This window comes from Chrysochloris asiatica, unplaced genomic scaffold, assembly GCF_000296735.1.
Source record: "Chrysochloris asiatica unplaced genomic scaffold, ChrAsi1.0 scaffold00392, whole genome shotgun sequence".
NCBI classification, from domain to species: domain Eukaryota; kingdom Metazoa; phylum Chordata; class Mammalia; order Afrosoricida; family Chrysochloridae; genus Chrysochloris; species Chrysochloris asiatica.
Genome location: NW_006408910.1, coordinates 200,603 through 206,720, shown reverse-complemented (window position 1 = coordinate 206,720; position 6,118 = coordinate 200,603). Strand labels below are relative to the sequence as shown.

The window sequence follows — 6,118 nt, the reverse complement described above, 5'->3', positions numbered from 1 at the left end:
AAAAACACAGGAACAAAAACAAGGCCTGCTCTTGGGCTGAGTATCTGTCGGCCGTTTGGTTTTAAGTGGATACTGTCTCTTTAAATTTCGAGGAGATCTATGCACATGCGTAGTAGAACCCTCCTAGGGTGGGGCTGGAGTATCCACTAGCTCAGGCACCCCTATAGTTACCAGAATGGAGCTATGCAGACAGCAAGGGACCAGTGAAAAGATACACACACACAAAAAAAAGAATGTCCACACCTCTATCTCTCTATCTCTGCGGCTCTGTCAGGCATCCGTGGCTGCTCTGATCCTTTCCCTGCTGGGCCCCTACAAAATGGCGGCTCCTGGAGCAGCTGAGCATCCCGAACCAGGAAGCAATGGATTTCTTGCTTCTGCCACAAACTCCCCAGCTGTAAGTCTTCCAACCTTCTAAATATTCCTTTATATGTGGTTCAGAGTACTGGGACCATTCCCTGAGTCTTCTTGCTCCTGTATTCTGTGTTATTCTCGGCAGAGCTCATCACTACACTTCCACCCGATCTGCCATCTTTTTCCGGAACCTCATTTTGTTTATTTAATGTGGAGATGTAATAAGGTTCTTTCTGGTTACCCTATATTTTATTACGTTATTCCTCTTTTTATGACTGTTTTATTCTGAGATCTACCTGACTTCCTCACCACCTGGGTTCCTCTTACTATAATTTTCTCATCTTTCACTTTGTAGTTGCACTGATCATAGACTGACCTCCCGGATCTCCTAGTTTTATTCTTATAGTTTTCTTCTGCTCTGGACTCTTCTGTCTCTGGACTGATTTCTGGATGGTGTTGCCATGTATGTCAATCTCTGGTTGTTGTCTGCTCTTGTTGGTTCTCAGTTCAAAGAATTCCCTTTAGCATGTTTTGGAGTGCCATCTTGGCTTTTAAAAAATCCCTTACTTTCTGTTTATCCTGAAATTTTCTGATTTTGCTGTCATATTTGATTGACAGCTTTGCTGGGCATATGATCCTTGGTTGGCTGCTTTTTTTTCTTTCAGAGTTTTGTCTATGTCTCCCCATTGCCTTCTTGCCTGCCTGATTTCTGCTGAGAAATCAGAGCTTAATCTTTTTGGTTTTCCTTTATATGTAACATTTCTTTTTTCCCTACCTGCTTTCAGGATTCTTTCCTTTTCTTTGACTTTTGAGAATTTGATTATGATATGTCTTGGTGATTTTCTTTTGGCAGCTATCCTGCTTGGAATATGTTTGGTATTGGATGCTTATCTTCTTGTCCTTCAAGATGTTAGGGAAGAGGAGAAAATGGCAGACAACTAACTACATTACCAAACAGAGATTAGGAAGAAACAGCAAGAAGTAGTGGGCTTTTTGGAAGCTAATAAAATTGACTTTAGGGAATTAGATATAGTTGGAGACAAAAATAGTAGGAAGTGGGTGAGAGAATGTACCTGGAGAGAAAAAAACTCAAAACAGGATTACTTTGCGTCCCCCCCGCCCCACACCCCCAGATCTTCAATGAAGAGCAGTATTATGGGGATTTTGATTCTTTCTTCTCTGCCAAAGAAGAGACTATTATATATTAATTCCTTGGCTTGGCTCCCCCTCCAGGTTCAAAGGTAACTAAATCATTCAAGGGAGAGCTTCCCTTCCCAGTGGTGATGTAACGGGAGAGGCACAGAGCCCTACAAAGGAAACAGAGAAGACTGAAGAAAGTGGAGAAAACTAGGTGAAATAAGAGGATAAGGATGATGGGGGTAATCTCCTCGAATCCCAAGAGAAGAATGAAGATAGAGAGACAGCATCCAAAGAGACTGAAGAAATTGCCCAGGAGGGAGCAGTAGAGGAAGCAGAGGATGAAACTGAAAAAGGGGAAAAGACCTAGAAGAAGAAGATTCATAGACCTTTTCATGCTTTATTTCTTCAAGTTTTCCAGTAAACACAAACCACTGAGTAACATTTCAACCATCTCCCCCAAAACCAAACTCAACAAAATTCTTTGGCTCAAAGTCAGCACACCTTTTCCAGGACATCAGGAGTGACTTAGGAATTGCCTTCCTCGACATGGGTAAATGTACCTGGACATACTTACTCAACCATATCAATGTAAAATTAAATATGAAGACAACATATATATGTACCTTCATGTGCCTGAATTTTGGCCTTCATTAAAAAATTTTTTCTCTCTGTATGAACAGACCATCTAACTCTTACTCTGAAAAAGTGATTTCCAGGTATAGAATGTCATTTTGTGAAATAACAAAATATTCGCTCTGTATGTGCTGTATGCTACTGAATTAGCTCTAAAAATAAATGGTCTTTCTAGAGAATGATCATTTAAATAAAGATTAGTGGTGGTGGTGATTATGTGTCATGGAGTTGGTTCCAACTCATAGCGACCCTGTACAGGGTTTTCAAGGCTATAACTCTTTATGGGAGCAGAAAGCCTCATCTTTCTCCTGCAGAACAGCTGGTAGTTTTGAACTGCTGACCTTGCAGTTCATAACCCAATTCAGAACCACTACACTACCAGAGCTCCTTAAAGATTAGTAGCAAATTAAAAAAAAAAAAAAAAGAAGATGTTAGGGAAATTTTCTTCCAGCAACTTTTAGACTGTCTCTTCTGTGGTTTTCTTTGTCTCTTCCTGCTCTGGACCAAACAGCCTCAGAGTATTTTTCTTCATGTTATCCCACAGGGATTGTAGGCTCTCTCCAGATTTTAAAATTATTTTTTCTGTTTATTTTTCTATCTTGGCAGTATTTGCATTTAAGCTTGATGATTCTGGCTTCCATCCCTTCAATTGTACTCCTTTTCCCTTTCAGAGTATTTCTGATATTTTAACATTGATCATCTGGACCTGTTTTTGCAGGTTTTGTATTGTTTCCGGTACTGTATCTATTTTGTTTGATTGTTCCTTTAGTGGTTTTCTTATTTTCCTTGACCTTTCTGTGAAACGTTAGAATGCACCTAAAAATCATTCTCCTAAATTCCTTTTCAGACCATTTCAAATCCTCTTAGCCCTTCAATGAATGCCATTCCTATCTCTTCTTCTTGGTCATTTGTTTGAGCTATTCTGTCTTGTTTCTGCACAAGAGCAGAAAATTTCTGCTGCTTTTTAAGATTTTTGGTGTTGTTGTATTTGTATTAATTAGATGAATTAATGGTGTATTTTGGTGTATTCTTAAGCACACTCCAATTTTCCGCTGGTAAGTGTGATCAGGAGATGGGATTCTCTTTTCACTACTCTTACAGCTCAATTCAGAGTGTTTTTAGCAGGTATTGTTGATCATAGAGGTTGCTCAGGTGTATAGCAGCTTGTATTGGTTCTTTCCCTACTGGTAGGATTTTATAGGGTGAAACTGTACAGCTGCTTGACTGTACAGCTGCAGTTGCTATCTCTTGTCAGGTGAGGCAGAAGAGAAGTCATTTCCATAAGTTAGAAGGAGGGCCAAAAATCAAGACTAAAAAGCAGAGTCAAATGTCATAAAAACTCAGGAAAAAAAAAAAAAAAGATATAGCTGGGAAAGCCAATAAAAGAAGAGAAGGAAAAAAAAGGAAAGGAAAATATGAGTCATTCTTTAGCACTACCTAATGGACTCCTTCAAATCAACTGAGGAATTCCATGATGTCACAATTGTGCCATTGTGATCTGACCTAGACCTTCCTTCCCTGCCTCCCCGAAGTTTAGCTGTTTCTCCTAGTAAGAACCAGCCCAGTGCTGACCAGATCTTCTTTGGAAGAGAACCCTGGAGCTGTTTCTTTCTTTCTTCTCCTGTACACAGTGATCTTCATGGTTCAGATCCTTACCCTGTGCAGCACAGAACAGTACCAATACTTTCATGCATTGCAGAATGTTGCATGTTGGAAGAACTTCCCTGGGGGCATCTACTCATGCAAGTCTACCCTCTGGTCACCACCATGGTGATAAGTAGATAGAGCAAAAGAAAAGACATGATAAGGAAAAACATCCACTTGCCCTCTGTTTCTGCAAATCACTGGCTGGTTTCTTCACTGGGAATGCTACCATGTTCCTCTCTCTGCTCACTCTCATTTAGACTGGCTGCAGCAGAACATGTCAGCTGCCTTGAATCAGAAGTCACTTTCTTTCTCTTTTCTGTTCAAAATTTTACTCCCAGTAAGCACTTTAACAACTTTCTTATCACTTTATCTGAAGTTTAGTGTCCTGGGATGATTCTCTGAATCTGTCTTGCCTGGTTTCCCATGCTTTCACTGATGGGGGTCTGCATGGCCTTTCTCCCTAGTCCACAATCAAGCCATTCCTCCCACCCATTAACCTTTTGTTGCAAATAAATAAGAACCTTGATCATCTCTTTCTCATTTGGCTTTATTTTTTCCTTTAACTTTTTAAAAGATCATTAAAAAAAATATTTTATTGTAAATTATGTGATAGTTTACATGTTAGAACATTAATTAGCTTTACATATATCCTATGTATATCGTCTCATAGCCATGGTTACAATCCCCTCCATGCATCATCAACCAACCAAAGGGGACACCCCACAAGCCTGCCCCCTGGTCATCAACACACAGCCCCTCTCCCTCTCTGAGTCTAAAGTCCCCAGCCACTCCATCTCTCTATGTCGTCATCTCTGCCTCCATCTCTGGTGTCACTGCTTGTCTGGGTAGGGTCCCGTTCTCCAGTCTTCTCCCTTGATGGTGCCAGGGACTTCCGCTCCTAGACTGCAAGTTAATCACTCCTATCTTTTTGCTACAAAACGTCTACCTTTACATTACCACCCCTCACAATCAGTCCTGATAACAATTATTCACTATTGTATCACAAGAGACCTATCTGCATCTCCTTTCATCAGCCTCGCCTAGACAGATTGGATACTACACAGTGGAGATTCTACCTTCCTCCACACCCTCTGGATCTAGACTTCCTCTTGAAAGCTTGTAAGCCAGTCACTTCTTGTCTTTGTAGTGCTCTCCCCCACATTTTAGGTAGCCAATGTCCAAGTAGCCCATCCCTGTCTACTCTGTGTATGAGGTGGTGAGAATGATCCTTGCTGTAAAGATTTTTTCCCCTCTTTTGAGCTACTGCATTGATAGGTGTAGGTCAAGTTAATCAAATTGCATCAGATTACTCTTTTTTCCCCCTATTCTTTCTTCTAGTTGAGCTCTGATCATCGAGTCATTGAAGCCAGGTCAAGTATGTTATATCTGCAAGTGTGAGTGTTCTTATGCATATGCCCATTACTTATCAGCTGGATGCTTTACTCTCCACTATAGTCCTCTGTGGCTATGTCACTGACTCTGGGCCCAAGAGTCCCCAGGTTTTGCCACACTGCTGGCCAACCAGGTCTCTGCCCAAGTTCACAAGAGTCTATTGAACACTGTAGGGCTTAGCTCACAGCTTCATTGCTGTTTTTCCCTCACTTCCCCTTATCAATGACAAACGTGGTCACCAATCAGAGCATGTATTCCCATTGAATCCTAGTCTTGGAAAGGGGTTTGCCCTGAGGGGACCCAACCACTTGCCTTGATGTCTCCTGGGCAAGCAACTTGCTTGTTCTTGTAGTAATCAGTTGGTCTGCCTATATTGTTTTGTATTTTCCTGTTCTTTGTATTTTTCTGTTCTTCTAGCAACTCCAGGCTGGTCTCTTGTCCTTTCAAGTAGAAATTTCCCACCTCTGAAGATTCTGGATGCTGTTCAGGATTCCACCTTTGGTCTTATGTAATTCAGAGGCTCCACAGGAAGCTTCACTGGGCACGTTGTAGCCCCATTTTAGATATTCCAATCAGTTATAGACAGAAGACAGACTTACAAGCTTTCTGTGGTGATATTTCTGGCTATTCCTTTTTCTCCCACTCAAGTGTCCATTTTATAATGGTATGCCAGGGAAACCAAGATTCAAAAGACAGCCAAGCATCTTAACATTATTACTCCCCCTTTCCCCATTCCAACTATGTCTCAATCCCTGTATCCCAGAGCCCTGTTGTTCCAAGGTTGTGCATACATCATTATTTACCTCTGTCCCACTCAGTCCATGCAAACCTTCCTATTTGTTTTCCCATCTGTGTTGTTCTTCCCTTCCCCTTCTTGTGTATTGCCCCCATCCCTAGCACCCAAACTATTCTGTGTTTATTCCCTGCCCTGTGCTCCACCTTCCCCTTCCTC

The 6,118-nt window shown here is 41.3% G+C and overlaps 1 pseudogene; it reads left to right on the top strand.

Annotated features, from left to right (window-relative positions):
- The window catches only part of LOC102833117, a 9,237-nt pseudogene extending 7,376 nt beyond the window's left edge, over window positions 1–1,861 (top strand).
- Window positions 1,862–6,118: the final 4,257 nt, after the last annotated feature.